This window comes from Panthera uncia (genome assembly GCF_023721935.1).
Source record: "Panthera uncia isolate 11264 chromosome D3 unlocalized genomic scaffold, Puncia_PCG_1.0 HiC_scaffold_8, whole genome shotgun sequence".
Classification (NCBI taxonomy): domain Eukaryota; kingdom Metazoa; phylum Chordata; class Mammalia; order Carnivora; family Felidae; genus Panthera; species Panthera uncia.
In genome coordinates this window covers 13,562,209-13,583,119 of record NW_026057586.1, presented here as the reverse complement: position 1 = coordinate 13,583,119, position 20,911 = coordinate 13,562,209, and the positions used below count along the sequence as shown (strand labels likewise).

Sequence of the window (20,911 nt, the reverse complement as noted above, 5' to 3'; positions counted from 1 at the left end):
TGATGTTTTATAGTTTTCAGTGTGGAGGGTTTGAACGTCCTTAGACTTCTTCCCAGGTATCCGATGTTTTCTTGACCCGGTTGTAAAAGCCGCCATTAAAAAATATATTTTTTCTAGTTACTTCTGCCGGTACAGAGAAAGACAATAGGTTTTGGGCATTTGGAATCCAGCAACTTAGTTAATGACATAGGTCTCGTGCCTGATCTCCTAGGGCACTAACTCAAATCTCACAATGACTACAATTTCTTTTTGAAATTCATCTACCGCGTTTTAAAATTTTGAGATGCATGTTAGCTAAGCTCCATCAGTGTGCGTGTACGTATGTGTGCGTGTGCACAACCGTGCTGTATGTGCACGTCCCACTTACTCTTATCAGGCGCTCTTTGGTCTCCTGCAGCCGTTGTGTATCTCTGCACAAGTGTCCCCATGGTTCTGCTTTCCATCCTGTCCCCGCCGGGCGGCCTCATGTGGACCTACCATTCTCTGTGGGTGTCACTGGCGAGTCTCCTTAGTGACAGGAAATCTCACAGGTGGTGAAAGACAAAGGAGTCTCTGGCCCTGTGGACCTAAGTGACAAGGGCCCTCAGGGCCCTGGGAGCCCCAGGGGGACCTTCTCTGTCCTCTGTTCTCTATCTCAAGCACAGGGACACCTCAGTCCACCAGTCTGCTCCTCTTGGCCTTCTGGGGTCAGGATGACTCTGGACTATTTTTACTCAGAACTCTGACAACACCTGTGGAGTTTTTTTTTTTTTTTCCATACCAACGATGTCCCCAAATCTCTGGACATCAAGTGAGTGCCCTAATGTTGAATTCAAGTCTGACACCGACTACCTGAAGTCTGTGGCAGATTCTACACATCTAAGGGCTCAGTCCCGAGACTGCCCCACTTCAGACACCAGTCAAAAGTCCTGGACTACCCATACTTCTGGCCAACCGGCTATGAATCAGGGGTTCCTACAGCCCCCCTCCTCAGGTTGGATGGTTTGCTAGAACTGCTCACGGATCTCAGGGAAACACTTCTGTTTACCAGATTTATTATAAAGGAACAGCCAGGAACAGCCAGGTGGAGGAGACACACAGAGCAAAGTGCGGGGGCTGGGGTGTGGGGCTTCCGTGGCCCCTCTGTGCATGACACTACCCCAGCACTTGATGTGTGTGTGTGTGTGTGTGTGTGTGTGTGTGTGTGCGCGCGCACGCGTGTGCGCACGCGCGCCCCAATCCAGAAGTTCACCAAATCTCTCACATCAAGAGTTTTTACAGAGCTTAATCTCCAGCCCCTACTACTCTTCATGGGGGCTGCTAGGTGGGGCTGGGAGTTCCGACTCTCTAACCACTTGGTTTTCTAGTGACCAGCCCCATCCCGGGTCTTTCTAGGACCCAAAACATCCCTTGGCAATCTAGGAGCGACATTCCAAGTCACCCTAGTAGCGTAAACCAAGGTGTGAGCAGAAAGAGCTCTTCAGGAATAACAAAAGACATCCCTACCACCCAGGAAATTCCAGGATTTTAGGAGTTCTGTGTCAGGAATGAAGACAAAGGCCAAATACATTTCTTATACTACAGAGCCTCTGCCCAAGCACGTGGTCACTTCTTTTCTCCTTCAGGAGAGACTATGGACCCCTCAATTTCTTCTCCAACTGTGCCCTTCTGGTTCTTGCTCTGGGCTCTGTGTCCAATTCCCAGTAGATGACTCTGACTTTGTCATCTCATTCCCAATGTCCTCTCAATCCCAGCAAAACTCATTCACGCCGAGTCACCCGCAGGTCCCAGCAACACCTGCTCGGGTGGGCAAGTGCCTCGGAACTGAGTGTGGAGGAGAAGGAGGCCATGTTCAGGTCTGAGGTTCCAGCCAGCGTGGCCTCTCTTGGTGAACTGGCCTGTGGCTTATCTGTCGGGCACACCGTTAGAAGCGTGGCAGGACAAGGCACTGATATACAAGCTTTGTTATTCATCTTTTTCTTTCCCTCCATTTTATGGAAGTAAGCAGGCTCTGAATGGCCTCTCCCAGGGAAGGTTTGGTGATAAATCTATTTAATGTCAGTGGCTCTGTTTCTTTTGGAACTGCTTGAGGGGATCCCTTTACGGGCTTCGAGAAGGGAAAGGAAAAAGGTGAATAGGGTCAAGACTAGCAAGCCCTCAGGTCCCTGGTGAAGTGGCAATATTCAGAAAGGATACTTATGTAGGGTGCCATATTACCCAGCCAACTCTCTGGACACTGGAGTTGCCAGTGAGGCAAGGGGTTTGGGGCTTTCAGGCAAAGCATGGCTGGCTGGCTGCTGACTTGGAGACACCATGCAAGCTTGGGCACCATGCAGCAAGTAAGACTTAAGACAAAGGGCTCTCCCAGGTCCTCAGGTTTGGCCAAAAACATCAGCAGCTCAGTCCCAGGCTGGAGGATATGTGGGTGTGGTGAAGAGGGAGCTAACGGTTTCCCACTAGCTTGGCGGATGGAGACTGTTATAGGTTGAATTGTGTCCCTTCAAAAAAGATATTTTGAAGTCCTAACCTCTAGTACTTCAGAATGTGACCCTATTTGGAAATAGGGCCTTTACAAAGTTAAGTTAAAAAGTGAAGTGGAACACCTGGGGGGTTCAGTTGGTTCAGTGTCTGACTTCTGATCAGGTCATGATCTCACGGTTCCTGGGTTCAAGCCCCAGGTCAGGCTTTTTGCTGGCAGCGTGGAGCCTGCTTCAGATTCTCTGTCTCCCTCCCTCTCTCTGCACGCCCCCCCCCCACCGCAGTCTCTCTCCCTCTCTCTCTGTCTCTCAAAAATAAAACATTGATTTTTTTTTTAAAGTTAAGTTACAGAGGCACCTGGGTGGCTAAGTTGGTTGAGTATCCAACTCGTGATTTCAACTCAGGTCATGATCCCAAGGTCGTGGGATCAAGCCCCCCATCAGGCTCTGCACTGAGCAGGGAGCCTGCTTATCTCTCTCCCTCCCTCTGTGCCTCTCCCCAGCTCATCGGTTCTCTTAGAAAAAAAAATTAAGTTACAAGTTAAAATGAGATCACTAGGGTGGGCCCTAAGCCAATATGACTGTCTCCTTAAAAGAACGGAAATGTGGACACAGAAACAGGGGCACAGGGAGAACACCACAAACTCCAGAACTGTGAGACATTCCTATTGTATAAGCCACTCAGCTTGAGGTACTTCATTACGTCAGGCCTAGGAAACTAACAGAGATTCAGAATTGGATTTAGGGGAAATTAAAAACATAGCATTTCTTACACCCCAGTGAATTTGTGAACTGAGGTTCCCACTAGCTAGTGACAGGAGAGCTAATTTTCTGAAAGTCAATGTGGTTTTATGGGAAAAGTTCCTAAAACTATACAGTATCCTTCAGCTGTCCATTCAAGATTATAAGGAGAGGAGGCTTTCTCTCCTCTAGAAAGCCTTTCCCCCTCCTATAATCCTTACAAGATTGCGCTGAGGTAAATTCCATGCTACTGACAAGGAGCATGGCAGCCAGACAGGGTTGAGGCCAAGAACACAACTTTTGATTCTTGGCCCCAGGGACATCCCATCATTCTTCCTGAAAGAGAACTTTCAGGAAGTTCTTTCCTCTGTGGTCAAAATCCTTCAGGTTGGAATTTCTCTTTATTGTCAGATTATGATCCAGTCTCCTGGCAAAAAAACAGAGACGAAAATAAATTTCCCACAGCTATACTGAACAAAGAAGCCACCGTTATGACGGCAGAATGAGAAAAGCCTTCCTTGGCCACTATCCATGGGAAGGTGACCGGGGGCTATTGGGAGGTCAGTTGCTCAAGAGAAGCCAGTCGGATTCCAGGCTTGGTAAGGGAGCTAATGCAGGCTCAGTGGCATAAATAAAGACATGGTTTGCGTGGTCTGTACTTCACCAGAAATAACCATGCTTGGTGTTGAGAACCCAATTCTCTTGGGGCTCCCCTACACTAGTGTTATGTTGAGAGCACAGGCAGGAGGAACTCGGTGCCAGGAGCCAAGGCGTATGAGGAAGGTGCCGTTCTTGGTCTGGACAGGAGTCCAGGCAGGGAAGCAGATAACCCCACTAGGTGAAGGCAGGCTTAGGTCTTACTTGGGAGGTTCCAGGTTCTAGAATGCAGCCGGGGAGGGACATTTCATGCTGGTTCAAATGGAGCTGTCACATAAGGGGTCCCAGAGTGGCAAACAACTGTCCCAGAAAGTATTAACACCAAAGATGGACGGCCACGGATGGAGCCTGTTGGAGAATGAGAGAGAATCACTTCCTAAATTCTAGATTCTCGATGCCCCTCACTGCACATATATTTTCTAGTAAAATTATATTTCATTCATTTAATTTTTAACACAGGGCACTATGAGGTTGTGGCAAGTTTAAGGAAATCTTTTTTTCATAAACAATAACAAAAACAGTAAGAAACCAGGGAAATTGAGAACCATGAAGGTTCTTACAATTTGTCATGAGGCCACTAGGGGGCAGAGGAAGATAGCTATTTGGAGCCACTAAAAAACACTGCAATCCCAATCCTTTTTTCCCCACCACAAAATGCTTGAGCAGAAAAGAAAAAGTATAGTACAAACCAAAAATGGCTTTGCTATTATTAAGAATTGCCAGTATTCTGAGGTAGCTTCTATTTTGTATATAGAATGCTGACCCTACTTTTAACTACAACTCAACCGGTCAAAATTCAACCATACCTACAATTCGGCGCCATGCTTCTGACCTCGCCATGAGGACACCCCAGCAGATGTATGTCATGGTCAATGCTCTCAAAGAGCGCTCAGTCAAGCTGGGAAAAGGAGGAACACACAGTTGCCATTTAGGGTTGATACGGCTGTTTGCTTGGCTGCTGCCATTTGATTTTGAGGGATTCTAAGTCCAGCATATGTCCAAGTATATCAGCCTCAGGTACAGCCTTGTTTTAGTCTCAGAAAAGTTTGAAGGTGTTACTACACGACAGATCTTTTCCATTGCAACCATTCCTGTCTCACAAAGCACAAAGGAAGCAGATAATAATGAGTGGGAAACCAGTCACCGGGCACAGTGGAAGAGCACTGGGAGGTACCTGTGTTAGTGTTTCACAGCTTGTGAGAGCCCCTTAGTTAATTATCTTAGGCAGGGAATTAAGGATTTGATGCAGTGATCTTAGGGGTGAATTAAAGCATCTCCCCAAATCCCATGAGGTCTATGGGATAGATCCATGATCTATCATAGAGGGCCTATGATGTCTCCAAATCCTATGAGGTCAGGACAAAAGATAACATCCCATTCAAAGAAGGTGAGGCATTGAAGACTTACTTCTCCAAGTTCATTCATTCAGCAAACATTTATGAGCTCTTTGCTAGACCTGATGAGTGCCTGAGGGGCTTCTAGAGTAACTGAGGACACAGACACACAGTCTCCAAACAGAATGCTGTTTGAGATGCCATAGAGATATGGACAAGGAGCTATGTGAGCAGAGAGGAGAGGTTCCAAGGCTCAGCTGAGAGAAAGGGGCCCAAGGAGGCTATGTAGAGGTGGTGATGTTTTTAGCTGATTTGACTATCCCCAAGACAACTGGCAATAGCAAAAATAAAACGACCGTGGAGGGACACTTCTGTGTTCCAAATTGCACAGGATTCCCACAGAGAACAAGACAGAACAAAACAACATTTTCCCTGTGGAAGGCAAGCTTACAATAAAAATAAAAAATTACAAAGCACTAGAGGACACAGTCACCATGAGTAAAAGTGAATGTCCACACTAAAAATAGCTTTCAGATAATACAATGTTCAGATAGAGTGCATAAAGTAATGTTTAAAACCACACACGAGAGACTAACTAATGAGGATAAGTATGACCAATGGGTTTGAAGAAGAGCCAAACGGAACTTGTAGAAATGAAAAATGGGATCGTTTCAATGAAGCACTTGGTGGATGGGGCAAGCAGCAGCTTGGGACACAGCTAAAGAAAGAGTCTGTAAATTGGAAGAAGGAGCCAACAGGAGATAGAGAATACTAAAGAAAGCTTAAGAAGCATGGAGGATAAAATAACAAGAGCTATCTTACCCTTAATAGAAATTTCAGGCGAGGCTAGAAAGATTGAGAGAGCGGCAAAAGTCAAGGAGAAACTGGCTGAGATTCTTTTTTAAGTTTTTTCCGAATAGGGAATCCTGAGCAATATAAATAAAAATAAAGGCATGCCCAGACAGATGAGAATGAAACTGCAGAAATTAGCAAGGGAATAAAGGATTTAATCTCTCTGGATTAAGAAGCCAGAAATCAAATCACAAAGAAACAGGCTTACCCGCAAAACAACAACAGTCCGATTGAAAACAGCCTTCTCAGTATCAGCTATAGAAGCCAGAAGACAACGCACGTGCGGACAGAAAACGTAGACTTCAAAGCCTAGCTAAGCTGCTGTTCGAGAGCAAGGACAAAACAGAGACCTCTTTACCCAATAAAAATGGAAGGTTCGCCCCTAACAGATCCTCCCTGAATGAAACACTAAAGAATGTACTTCAGAGAAAAAAAAAAATAAGTTGAATCTAAACGAAATGAGAAGGATGCAGAAAGGCCATCTGTTTTTCCCTCTCATTCTTCTCCCTGAATGCACTTCCTCTATTGCCTCTTAGGCCTCCTTCCTCCCAGGTGGGAGACTGGAGAGGCTGCCCACAGATTACATCACCTCTGTCCACCTACACATGCATTCTGAGTGCCTCTGGCTGGGGTTCTCTACCAGCTCACCACTCCTGGGACAGGAGGTGACAGCCAGAGGAACCCCAAAGTGCATCAGAGGGCCCCCAAATGGTATACTACAGCTGAGGCTTATAGAAGGGGCTGCACTTTCTGATTTTGTGAGGGAATCTCCTAGGTGTCCAGTATGTGTTCCTCCAACCCCTGCAACAGCATCCCATTGGTCGAGGTGGGCCTTTTTGGGGGGTCACTCTGAATCTGACTCTAAGACAGAGATTCTGGATGGAGTAGTTTATCTGGAAGACAATCCCAGGAGATGCTGGCAGGGGCACAGGGACGTAAGACAGAGAAGAGGCAGCCAAGAAAGCATGTGGTATCTAACCAGCTACCTCTGGGGGTGACTGAAGCTTAAATCTGCTCAGAAAACTCTGGAAGTCAGTGAGAAGCATACACCTCAGAGCAATCCCACCTGAGGGGCAAGGGAGCTGGGGCATTTATACACCAACTCCTATTCACCATTGTCGGGAGTCTGCTCCCGGGGGCATCAATTTCTCAGCACTCTGGCCTGCTGCACAGGTGGGAAAGGGGGCTCCAGGTCAAGAGAAAGTCCTCAGGACACAAAATGAGGTGTCAGCAGTTGGAATTCCAGCCTGTTAGCACTGAAGGGGAAAGACAAGTGTGTGGGTGGGGTTCAGGCAGCACCTGCTATAGCACTTTAAGTCAATGCCTTTAGGAGAATGCACTTTTTTTTTTTTTACAGGCAGAAATAAAAGACCCCAACAAACTCAGGGCCATGACTCGCTGTAGTCCTCAGAGGTAAAAGGTGTTTGAGAACTTTCCGTTGCTCGCTGGCAGTTTCTAAATGAACGCCTGCCTCCAGCTCTGAGTTGTCTGGCAAACACTGGGAGGGGTTGCAGGCAGTCTGGAGCTTTTCACTATCATTAAAGTGACAGAATCTAAAAACACCCAAGTGTGTGATTCGTCCACTGGCCTCGCTAATGGCCTGGCAGGCAGTCCGGCAGGTAGACACGTGCTCAGAAAACCATGCAGGTGCAGCTGGCATGCACACAGCAGGTGAGGAATGCCAAAGAAGCAGGAAATTCAAGATATTAAACTTCTGGCTGATTTAAAGTACAAAAAAAAAAAAAAAAAAAAAGAGGACACATTTCATATTACTGGTATTTGCCCAGATCTGAGTACTATAAAAAGAACTAGAGAGGAATAGAATTAGAAACCCACCTTTTGGCACTCCTAAAATAAAGTGGAATAAAAACCTCTCGGGAGTGACAGGAAGAATACCAGGGCAGATGGCCTTACACACTGCAATTTAGCCCTGGCAGTAACCACAGTGGGAAGACCTGTCCCGTCCCACTGAATGACTTTAATGACCCTGCCCTTCCTCTTCTTTTGTTCATTTCTATGGTTTACAATTTTATTTTAAATGCCTGGTATTTTATAAGGTCTCTAATAGCTTGGACATTCATTATTTGCAAAGGGGTTTTGCATTCAGGTTGGTTACCTCACCTATAAAATAAAGATGCTAACTTTTGTGCCTCCTCGTTTCGGCCTCTTAACTTTCTCTGCCATTCTTTGGATGTGAAGAAGAAGGACTGCTGTTGAGGGCCCCACATCTGTCTTGGCGGCTGTTAATGAGACTGGCATAAAAAGCGGAGATAGTTCCATCCTTCCTAAAAGAGAAGAAAATTATGTAGCAATATCTCTGTACCTGAGCTGAAACAGCGCACAGTACTTGAGTGTCTGTTAGACTTTAAAATCAACTGCAGCTTTATCCATCCATTCCATCCATCAGTCCATCTTTTCATCCACCCACCCATTATTCCATCACACCAGCCAGCCAGTCAGCCATCTTTTCTTCCACCCTAACCAACCTTCCATTCATCTATCCAACCAACCCCAGCAGCCTCCCTTCCTTCTTTCTAGATTCCATTCCTCCCTCCCTCCCTTTTCCTTCCCTCCCTCCTTCCTTCCTTCCTTCCTTCCTTCCTTCCTTCCTTCCTTCCCTCTTTCAATTAATGCATCTCAAACAATCACCCATCCATCTATCCATCCATCCATCCATCCATCCATTTATCACAACCATCTAATACCTACTGAGTATCTCTGGGATAACTAAGCACTGAAATATGGAGATAAAAAATAATCTTACCCTCAGTAAGTTTATCCTTTAATAACACTTTCAAACAAGCTATAAATGGGGATAATCTATTTTTCTTCTTTTTATTTTAACGGAAATCCTTTTCTCTAGAAATACTCGTGAATCTTCCCACATTCAGTGGTAAGCATGTTCACAGGAAAGTGGAAAGAGAATTCTTGAGGCTTTCACTGCAGTTCAGTGTGGGGCCCTCAAGCAACTGTCTTTCCAGGAATGCTTTCTCTTGTTGGTTAGCCCCTCCTTTTGAGGACTTTTATTGGATATTGTAGATGACCCTGTTCACTTCTCTGGTGGAGTAGGAATGGAGTCCAAGCCTTCCAGATGTCTAGGAGGGCTCTGGGAATGTGCATGGCAGGTAGAATGAGCCCTTCTGGGCCACGTGTTAATCAACGTGGGCCAGCTTCACTTTATTGGCTTGGCAACTGCCAGAAAACCTCCTAACTTCCCCAGTCTCTGTTTCTCCATATAGAGTTATCATGGCTCTGCTGGGTTTTGCACATATTGTGTGCAGTCTGTAAAAAGGGCTTTCGAAACCGCCAACTATTAGACAGAAGTATTTCTTTTTAAAAGTGCTTATTATTTATGAATTACATAAATAATAAGGGTTGACAGTAGAAAAATCAGGAGATCTGAGGAAAAAAACTAAAACAAACAATCATAAAACCATTGTAGTCTGACCACTCGATTTCCCTGAGATGCGTTTGCTGACTGGGAAAGATATGGACGATAAGTATTCAAGATGAAAAACCAGGTGCTGTAACAGGATATATGCTACTGGACCTGTTATTAAAGACTGTATTTTTGTATATATACATATAGCTTCAAGGTTATTTTTTTATTTCTTAATGTTTTTATTTATTTTTGAGACAGAGAGAGACAGAGCATGAGCAGGGGAGGGGTAGAGAGAGAGGGAGACACAGAATCCCAAGCCAGGCTCCAGGCTCTGAGCTGTCAGCACAGAGCCCAACGCGGGGCTCGAACTTACGGAGTGTGAGATCATGACCTGAGCTGAAGTTGGACGCTCGACCGACTGAGCCACCCAGGTGCCCCTGTAAGGTTATTTTTAATTAACTTTACTTGTAATGTTAATACATAATATCAGAAAAGTCAGATGAATAAAAGACAAAACTGATCCCGACCTACTATCTAGCTATGGTCACTGATGATATGTTGGCATATTACCCTTACAGAGTTTACTTACTTTTATATTTCTATATTTTACAAATATTGTACCAGACCATGCATGCAAATATGTTACTTGCTTTTCCATTCTATAACAAATGGCCAACTTTCCATGTCAGTACATATACTTTGTAGTATTTGAATTAGCTTTGAGTATTCTGTCCTATGGATGTATCACCGTCTTACGGGTATGTTATCATCCCCTGATGTTGGGACATTTAACAGGTGCATCTTCCAAAAGTTGGGAATGTTTCGCTTTAAACAGTATGTAATCAAGACCCTACCAGTGAAATCTCTGTGCCCATACATATTGCCAAATTGCATCTCAGAAAGGTTGGACTATTTATTTTCTTATTGTAGCATAGGAGAATCCTCATTACCCCCCGAGAATAAGAATATATTTATTTAAGTGTAAACTGGTAACACCTTCATGCTTTCAACAATCAATATACAGAAAGAGAAGTTTGGAAACTCTAGAAGGAGCAGAAAGGAGAGTGGATAACTCCAAGCCTTATCCCCATCAGTCTAGGTGCTCCACGGGTAACCTTGTGAAGGCAAAACCAAGGAAATACAAACATAAATTCGTATCTTCCAACCCTTTAGATAAAAAGGCAGTAGATTAAATACACTGCCCTGAACCTTGCTTATTTTTATTAATGGAATACTGTAGAGTTCTTTCCATGTCAATACTGATAGCACATCTCCTCTTTTTTCACTGCATAGAGTTCATCCCAGGGAGGCAGTAAATGTGGTAAGAGCCACCTGTCGCTTCCATTGTTTTCTATCACAAACAATGTTGCAATGAACAATCTCAATGCATTGTATGTTCTCTGTGCACACGTGCAGCTATAGAAGTGGAATCATATATTTGCAATTGCTGACAGGCCACATCCCCCTTCATAATGGATATGCCGAGTCCCATCCCCACTAGCAATGTTCCAAGGTGCCTGCCCTTGCACAGACTGGCCCACAGAGTGTGGTATTAAACAGGAGGATTTCTGCCAATTCAGTGGGTGAAAATGGTATTTCGGGGTTGCTTTCTGTGAATGTGGCCCATATTTGCTCATCCTCCTCTCCCTTTCCTTCCTTCCTACTTTCCTTCCTCCCTTCGTCCTTCCTTCCCTTCGATTTCTATGAGTTCTTTATGTATTAGGAAGAAGAGTAGGCCTTTTTTTGTCATGAATTACAAAACTGTTCTTTCCATTTTTCATTTTCTAAAATTTAGCATATGGTCGTTTTTTCCTTTCTGTGCAAAAGTTTTAAAAATATAGAACATATTAGTCTCAGGGCACCTGGGTGGCTCAGTGGGTAAAGTGTCCAACTTCGGTTCAGGTCATGATCTCACGGTTGGTGAGTTTGAGCCCTGCATCGGCTCTGTGCTGACAGCTCAGAGCCTGGAGCCTGTTTCAGATTCTGTGTCTCCTTCTCTCTCTGCCCCTCCCCTGCTCGCGCCCTGTCTCTGTCTCTCTCTCTCTCTCTCTCTCTCTCTCTCTCCCCCTCTCTCCCTCTCTCTCTCTCTCTCAAAAGTAAACAAACATTTAAAAAAAATTTTTTTAAATATAGAACATATTAGTCTCACTGTGTCCCTGGATTTTGAGTCTTGAAGTGTGAAAGTGGGATGTTCTTCAGGAGAGAGTACATCGTAGGCGTCTAGGAGCCCATTTGCTGGCTGAGACCCACAACCTGCCCCAAATCACACACGGGGGCTGTATCTCCTTGGGTTATCAGAGGCTGGCTGCCTTTTTCTTTTCTTCTTGTTAAGCCTCATTTCATGGGAACAGGAACGCTGTAAGTATCTCACAAATCCATTTAGAGAGAACAGAGGGAACAGAATCAGGAGTGGGCTTAGGTCAGGGGAAACATAACACCATCAGGCCTCTGCAGTCCTCCCCGCCCCCAGCTGGCTGGAGTGACTTGGGGCTGCAGTGCGCGGACCGCTCACAGGGGGCAGCACTGCTGAATGAAAGCAGACACGACACGCTCAGATTGTGTGGAAGCATGTGAGCACACTTCAAGTGATTTTAGACTGCCCTGATCCCAACCCATTGATTTATAAACCACGTCCTACAGAAATGCAGAGATCATTCCACATCGCCGAGTAAGTAAGGATGTGCGTGGGCAACATTTCCTGTGTATCTTTGCCTTTCTTCCCGGCTCTGATGCAGCGTTCTAGGAGAGTCCTGGGGGGTTTAAGAATCCTGCAAAAGGATTCTAAGTCCACGAAGCTTGCACGCTGGCCATAGACCCTCAGCTCCCTCAGCCCGGTCATGTGCTACCAATGAGAACACCCAACAATGAAAGCACTTGGGGTGCCAGCCACTGCTCCAAGCACCTCACGCGGGTGACTTCACTTTATTTCCACAACCACCCCCTGCTAGTACCGCTTCCCACAGGTGGGAAAACGAGGGACAGAGAGTTAAAGAAACTTGCCCCAGAATCCCCCCTAGTGAGTGGCAGAGCTGAGATCTGAAGCCGGTACAGCCTGGCTGCCCGGTACATGTCAGCACGCAGAGCGGCCTCCATTAATTACAACCCAAAACCAGAGAAAATATGACTTCAAGGGAAGACGGGAAAGACAGTCACAAAGAAACACAGGTGCAAGAAACAGGCGAGGAAGGCCGCTGCCTTCCCATCCGGGGGGTGCTGCTGCTGCTGTAAATCCCCGGCCAGTGTGAGCACCCCGCTTTGTGCTGGGGAGCAAGCGGGGCTGGGAAAAAGGGACCCCCGGATGCCAGGCTCAGCACTTGGCTCCCCTAGCTCAGCGACCTGGGGCAAATAACTTTCTTTTTCTTCCTTTTTTTTTTTTTTCTTATAGTGGTGAAATATACCTAACACAACATTTACTATTTTTGTTTGTTTGTTTTAAAGTGCACAATTTAGGGGCACCTGGGTGGCTCAGTCGGTTAAGCGTCCGACTTCGGCTCAGGTCATGATCTCACGGTCTATGGGTTCGAGCCTCGCGTTGGGCTCTGTGCTGACAGCTCAGAGCCTGGAGCCTGTTTCAGATTCTGTGTCTCCCTCTTTCTCTGACCCTCCCCTGTTCATGCTCTCTCTCTCTCTGTCTCAAAAATAAATAAATGTTAAAAAAATTTTTTTAAAAATAAAGTGCACAATTTAGCAGCGGTAAGAGCATTCACAATGTTGTGTAACCATAGCCATGGTCCATTTCCAGAACTTTTCATCACCCCAAACAGAAACTCTGTACCCGGTAAACAGTGACTCCCCACCCCACCCCCCCCCCCCGGCCCTTGGGAACACCTGTTCCACTTTCTATGGCTACGAATCGGACTACCCTAGGCACCTCATGTAAGTGGAATCACGCGGTCATTTGCCCTTTTGGGTCTCGCTTATGTTGTTGAGCATGTTTTCAGGGCTCCTCCACGCTGAGCACGTATCAGGATTTCACTCCTTATTCAAGTTCAGGAACACTGTATGCATATACCACGCTCCGCTTATTCAGCCATCTGTGGGTGGGTTGTTTCCACCTCTGGGCTGTTGGGAACAGAGCCACCACGAACGTCGTTCTACACGGATCAGCCTGAGACCCTGCTTTCGATGTTTCGGCATCTACACCTCACAGTGGAATTGCCGGGTCACATGGCAAGTCTATGTTTAACGTTTTGAGGAGCCGCCAAACTCATTTTATTTTTAAACAGGAGATTTTTTTCCCCCCCTCACTTAGGATCCTGGACATAAATAGGCTTCCTAATTATTTCCCGGGGCCAACAAGCAGAGTTTTCCAGCCCCTTCTCCAGGAAGCAGCAGCCCTTCCAATGTCTCGTTCGCTCGGGGCTCAGCTCTACCTTCCGCCCCCAGGGGCCCAGTGAATGGAGTGCAAGCACCTGTTCGTGGGTCCTTTCCTCTCCTCACCTTGACTTTGCACCAGCCTGTGACCCAGCGGACCCCACTTCCTTCTGCACGTCTGTTTCCTTTATAGTCGCTCCCTGTCTACAGTGTAAGCTCTGTGGAGCAGGGACATTTTTTTCCTCTTACCTTCTGTTATATCCTCAAAGCCTAAGATGGAACCTGGCACATAGGAGGAACTCAGGAAATACTTGGCACCGAAGACAAAGTGCCGTGTGCTTCCATAGCCTTTCTATTCATGGTCTCATTTAACCCTTATAACACTCTGCGAACCCCACTTACCCCTAGGGCCAAAAAACAGTACGGGAGAGTTTGAATAACTTCCCTAAGGTTACATGGCTACTAAAATTTACATTCTACCTGTAATCCAAGTGATAACCACACAAACGTGTGCCGGCGTCGCTGAAGGAGACCAGTTCTCTTCAAACGACCCACAAGCTATTCTTGAGGCCCTAAGGATGCCGCCCCTGCCAGTGGGCATGCTCCTGCCCCTTCCTGAGTCTGGACTTGAAGACCTGCGGCATGACTGTCTTCCGACCCCTCAGCGAGGACCTCCTTAATGCCCCACACAAAGCAGAAGCCAGGCAGTGACAGGTCATAGAACTTTCCTGACGGTGTGAGGATAATGAAAGCACCAACTGGAAAATAAATTGGCAACACCCCTCAGGCTCAGACCTGCACCCGGGGCTCCTCATCATCCTGCCCGTTCTCACTACCGGCCTGGTCCCTGGTTCCCCACAGAGCCAGGCAGCCGGGGCCACCACTGAGGTCCGGGCGTCCCCCAACCTCCGTGTTAGTTCGTTCTGGCCGCCATAAGAAAGCACCGCAGACTGGGTGGCTTAACAGGAATTGATTCTCCCACATTCCTGGAGGCTGAAAGTCTGAGATCAAGGTAGCATCAGGGTTGGTTTCATCTGAGGACTTTCTCCGGGGCTCGCGGATGGCCACCTTCTCCCTGTGTCCTCACATAGCCTTCCCTCTGCGTGTGTCTGTGCACAATCTCTTCACGAGGGCAGCACTCAGATTGGATGAGAACCCGTCCAACTGACCTCACTTTAACTTAATGATCTCTTTAAAGCCCCTATCTCCATATACGGTCACATTCCGAGGTACTGGGGGGGGGGGGGTTAGGACTTCAACACAGGTGGCGGGGGGAGGGGGCAGACAATTCAGCCCAACAGGACTCAGCCCAAGGAGTACACTTCTGCACTTTGTAGGAACGTAAGAATCTGCTCCAAGTTGTGCCGATCTCACTGACGTCCTCCAAAGAGGACTGCTAACAGATCCATTCTTCTCAGCTCCTCCAGTCAAGTGGGGAATTTGCCCAAGTCACAGGGTTACGTATAAAAGGAAATGGGGTGCCTGGGTGACTCAGTCAGTTAAGTACCCAGCTTTTAGCTCAGGTCATGATCTCACAGTTCATGAGTTCGAGCCCCGTGTCGGGCTCTGTGCTGACAGCTCAGAGCCTGGAGCCCACTTCAGATTCTGTGTCTCCCTCTCTCTCTCTGCCCCTCCCCCACTCGCTCTCTGTCGCTCTCTCTCTCTCTCTCTCAAAAATAAACATTTAGAAAAAATTTTCAAAAAGGAAGTGTGTGTCTGGTGGGGATGATGGGTTGAAAGGGCCCACCAAGCCATAAAATCGTAAGATTTTCTATTTCCACAGTATTTCCACAGAATACCAGTTATGAGGTGGTGTGGAAAGGGGGGGAAGGTCGAGGTGCCACACTGGAAATGGGGGTGCACCCTCAGTTCAGAATTCTGCTCATCCTAGAATCGAAGCCCCTGATTTTAATCCTACGAACAGAGCCACTGCCCATCCTGAAGGGGCAGGATGCCTTGCTTCACACGTATCCGTGCGGGACCACAAAGCACGGCTTTCTTCCTCTCCTGGAACCATAAATTGAGGCCTGTTCTACACTCATCTGCTCGCCAGCTCTTGGCAGCCTTCTCTGGACCTCGGGGCTCTTTGAGTACTTCCAGTCTTTGTTCAAATAAGCAGCCTTCTGATGGCTGGCCCAGATGTGAAGCCCACATCTGGAAACTATCCCTTGTCTTGGCCCAGGCGTTCAGGTCTGCGAGATGTGTGAGTGTCGGGTACGCCCACGCCCTGCCTGGAGATCCCCGCACAAGGTCCTGTGCAGGACAGAGGTTTTGGAGGCTGGCAGCTTGGACTGGAGACAGTGTGTTGGGTTAAATCCCAATGAGAAGTCAGTTGGAAAATGCTGGGACCTGCCAACACATGGGCGCCCCATCCTATCATCCTTCTTCGGTCTTCTTGGTAGGGCCCACAGTATCAGGCCCGCCACAAGCTTCCAGCATGCAACCCACTGAATGTGCTACATCTTGCTGATGCCCCCCATTTTGGCCCAAGGATGGAAAATGTTGTCCAAGCTTGGGACTCAGTCTCCCAGTTTGGCGATTCATACCTGAGATTTACGGGGCGGGCATGAGGGTGAGTTCAGCGGGCTCCTATTCTTAAAGAAACTGCTGTGCTATGAAGCCAAAAAACTAGTATGACCCCATTTGGACCCACATCAGGAAGGACATGCTCTGTTCACCATCCCGAAGGAACAGTGAGCAGCAAAGAGTGGTTTGTGTGCAGGAAGGAGGTGGCATTTCTGGTAGAACCAAAGTTTGTCTGAGCAAGTGCTCGTACCAGGTACTTGGGTCAGTCCCCATTGACAGATTTAGGGTCTGACTGTTCCTATGAGCCCAGAAGGATCCTCACTGATACACCTGCCTGACCTAACCTTTTTCTCCCCCAACTTGAATGCGTTCTAAAATTTCTCAAGTAGAAAAAAAATTTAAAAACAGAAAAAAAACAAAAGAACTATTCTTCAAATTCCAACAAAAGGAATAACCACTGTTAACATTTCGGTTTATAAATGCCAAGCCTTTTCTCATATGCATGGACAAATACTTCCTAAAATAATGAAAAGCAACATTCTATAACCTAATTTCTATTTGATATCTCATAATACTTCTGTATCAAGACTACACAACTATATCTGTGCTCTTAACAGCTGTACTGCTGCTCAAGAGAGGACCAAAAATCTGTGGAGGCATTTTTAGTTGTTACAACAACAGGGGTGAAGCGGGGCGGTGGGGGGTGGGGGGTGGATATGCAAAGGGCACTTAGAAGGGAAGAGACCAGGAAACTGGATGTTCTATAACCCTTAGTCCTGCTCAAATTTTGAATGTCCTGATGGATATTCATAAAGGTGGGAAAAAAACCTATTCCTAATGATTTCAGCTCCAGACCTAACTCCACTTGCCATATAAACACAAGGCTTTTTGGCATGATTTAAGTATACACTGAATTTTGTAACAATGCAACTAATGAGTTCTGTTTTGTTTACACGTTTTACTATAAATTGTCAACTCAACTGTTTCGAAATCTCATCAGGAATGGCAAAGCCGCCCATAACATTTGAGTCACCACTACAGCCACCTGGATCTCTGTTGTAGTCACTGCATTCATAGTGATTATACATATATGGGAATCCACTATTCCACCTTTTCTTTCCGAAAGTCAGATACAGAAAGTGTCTGTAACATTTAATGGAACTTTGTTTTACTTCCATTAAATCCTAACTTATTTAAATGCAGATTCAAGCATCTGGCATCTTCATTATATCTTCAAATGTAGTTGTGCCTAAAAATTTGCAAATTGAAACTATTATCTGTTGGCTCTGTACATCCCTTGTGAGCCCTGCTCTCCACCTCTAGGGCCAGAAACCTCCAAGTTACAGCTTCCAGATTCCTTCCCATCTGGCTTCTCTGAGGGTCTGCCAATGGGAGGCACTGGGGAATGGAAGAGATCAGGAAGACCCCTTTTCCCCCTGTCTTTTGGGTCGTGTGGTGTGCCGGGTGTGGTGTGCAGGGGGGCAGACACCGTGGCCTTGCATTCGGAGGCTCTGGGGGACATCATTTTCCCCTTTGCTTCTCCAGCTCCAGGGGGTAGTGAGTTCCTGTAGTTACTAACCCTGGATAACCCTACCTTCCTCCATATGCTCATCCAGCCCTGCCCAAACCTTTATAACCAGTTCCCTAGATTAACTTGCTTCTTTTGAAATACTTAGAGTGGTTTGTTTTCTGACTGGACACAAAAAGGATAAAAGACACTTAGGATTTTACTCTATTTAACTTGTTTATATTAGGCCATCATATCCTTTTTCTTTAAAAAATTATGCACTTGCGGGGTGAAAGGGCACAAACTTCCAGCTATAAAATAAGTCATAATAAAGGAAAGAAAGAAAGAAAGAAAGAAAGAAAGAAAGAAAGAAAGAGAGAGAGAGAGAGAGAAAGAAAGAAAGAAAGAAAGAAAGAAAGAAAGAAAAAGAAAAAGAGAGAGAGAAAGTCAGTCACGGGGAGGTGTGCACCATGACTGTAGTTAATAATACTCTATTACATATTGGAAGGTGAAGGTTGCTGAGAAAGTAGATCTGTAAAGCTCTCATCACAAGGGAAAAAATTTGTTCTGAAAGTATGCAAGGCAATGAATGTCAGTAGTCATCATGGTAACCACTTTGCAACGGACACAAGTACTGAATCATTTTGCGGTACACCTAAAACTAATATAATATGTCAATTATCCTTCAATTTAAAAAAAATACGCACTTGGATAAATATATTACCTATGAATTTAATTTGGGGTTACCAAAGGGGGGGTGTTGCGAAATATTGATTACTATAATAAAGTGGTGTTGAGAGTGTCGGCAAGGATACGGACACATCTGCTGGTGAGCTTTTGTGGGTGGAAGTGTAAATTGGTATGGCCTTTAGGAAAAACAGCATGAAGTCCCCCCCAAAATTAGAAATCGATCTACTCTATGCTTCAGCCATCCTACTTCCGGCTATTTCTCTAAAGGAAATGAAGTCAGTATCCAAGAGATCGTGGCACTCTGGGTTCGCTGCAGCCTTATCTTGAGTAGTCAAGAAACAGTACTGCTTATGTCCACCAGGAGATGAATGGATAAAGAAAACATGACCTCTCTACCCTTAACGGAGTATTATTCAGCCCTAAAAATTAGAATTCAGAGATGCTGAGGGAGGAATGGGGGGAGCCAGGGATCGGGTGAAGCGGGGAGGAGTGGGTCTCTGGGTCACCGCCTGTTGGGATGTGACATGAATGAGTTCCAGGGACTCTAATGTAGAGCTGGCGACTGTAACTAGTGACACCGTATGGTGTATTTTAAATTCGCTGAGAGAGTGGTTTCCGGTGCTCTCACCCCACCCAAAGCCTGGTAACTTAGCTTCAGGTGGGAATCATTTCACAATGCGTAGCATATTAAGCCATCACACGGTACTTCTTAAATACACACCTTTTTTTTTTTTTTTGGTCAATTAGACGTCAATGAAGCTGACAAAGGCTTATTTTTAAAAGTGGTGTCGGGCCTGACAGAGTTGAAACCCACTCAGGTACGTCATCAGGGGTAGTTTCCCGCAGGCCCACCTTCCCCTCTCCGACACCGAGAACTGAGCCTTTCCAGGACGCCGGTGCCACTTGAGTGACTACCCGGGTACTCACAGCTCTCAGTGCACTGCAAACCCTCCGATGACTGCGTCTAACAGAACTCAGTTCGGCCGCCTCTCCCCGCCTTCCTGGACGCGCGTTTTCGCAAAGACCCACAAAGCCTGCGCTTGGGGAAGGCGCGGCGGCGGCCCGGGCTACGGGGGGGGCGGTGGGCAGGGCGCAGGCGGCCGCGCGCGCGCACGGGAGCGCGCACGGAGCGCGTCCACGGCGCTCGGCCCGCGCCGCCGCCGCCTGGAGCCCCCGCCCGCGCTCTGCGCAGACGCGGCGCACGCCAGCGCCCGCCCCCGTGAGGCCGGCCCCCCCCCCGAAAGCCGGTGGTCCCAGAAGAAGGGGCAAGGGTCCGGGTGGGCCGAAGCTGAGGCGCGGAGCGGACGCGGAAACCGCACTCCAGCCCTTGCCCGACCTCTGCCCTGCGGCCAAGCCGGTCTGTGAGCAGAGGGTTTTGCTTTGACGCCTAGGGTTCTGAAGATACAGGTCCTCTACAGGGAGCTACCATTTTTGAAAGGGCTTCGTATGAGTCTCTACAGAGACCCATAAATCTTCTAGCTTTCATCACAAGCCTAAGGAGATACGTATCTAGTCAACTCTTCAGCTTCTCACCGTATTTCATGATTTCCACCCGAATGCGAAATCTCGTGAAATCCTTGGCTTCCGCTTCCCGTTCGCCCACCGGATCCAGCCACTCATCAGATCCAGTCCATTGGGCAGCCAGGGGTTTCTGCACGTTGTCGCACTCTCCATCCTGACGTCATCCTTGCCAATTCGTCCCCGGGATTATAGCACCTATTGGTTTTCTTCTTCGGGTCTTCATTTAACATTATTCATATTCCAGCTGGAGTAAGCTTTCTCAAAATCAAATGTGACCGTGTGGACGATGACGACCCTTCAGGACTTTCCTAGTTTTAAGATAGAGTTCAAAGCCCTTCATAAATCTCAACTGGTCCCCATTCCTAATATTTACCGTTTTTTCATTGTTTCTGTATCCTTCTCCACATTCTGTCCATCCACAGACAAATGACTCCAGTTGATTGATAACAACATTAACCTCTGATTTGTGGGGGAAAGGCTAGGATTAAATAATAGGCAATAATAGCGTGCAAATAGGGAGGAGCACGACTGGAGTTTAAGCTTTCTACATTTCTCAATAGTACCTCGGAGTTACTAAGTTTTTTTAAGTATGCATGCTAACACTACAGTAACCACCAAAGAAAGACCTATTGCACATCATTTCCAAATAAATTCTTAAAAAGACCAAAACCAAGAAAATAGTAGAACAAGTAACACCGAGATCCAAATATATCAGTAATCACTATACATGTAAAAGGACTAAACACTCCAATGAAAAGACAAAGACTGTCAGACTGGACAAAAAACAAAGTCCAGATATAGGCTGTTTAAAAGGGCTACTTCTTGGGGCACCAGGGTGGGGCTCAGTTGGTTAAGTTTCCGACTTCGGCTCAGGTCATGATCTCACTGTTGGTGAGTTGGAGCCCCGAGTCAGGCTCTGTGCTGACAACTC

At 46.6% G+C, this 20,911-nt stretch overlaps 1 long non-coding RNA gene across 1 annotated transcript; it reads right to left on the bottom strand.

Annotated features, from left to right (window-relative positions):
* Window positions 1-3,579: 3,579 nt before the first annotated feature.
* LOC125914712 (uncharacterized) lies at window positions 3,580-19,530 on the bottom strand. The gene is made up of 4 exons (XR_007455399.1): window positions 19,387-19,530; window positions 8,162-8,325; window positions 4,661-4,752; window positions 3,580-4,202 (listed from the first exon to the last, which is right to left on the bottom strand). It is a non-coding gene; the product is annotated as an uncharacterized LOC125914712 (long non-coding RNA).
* Between the last annotated feature and the right edge of the window lie 1,381 nt (window positions 19,531-20,911).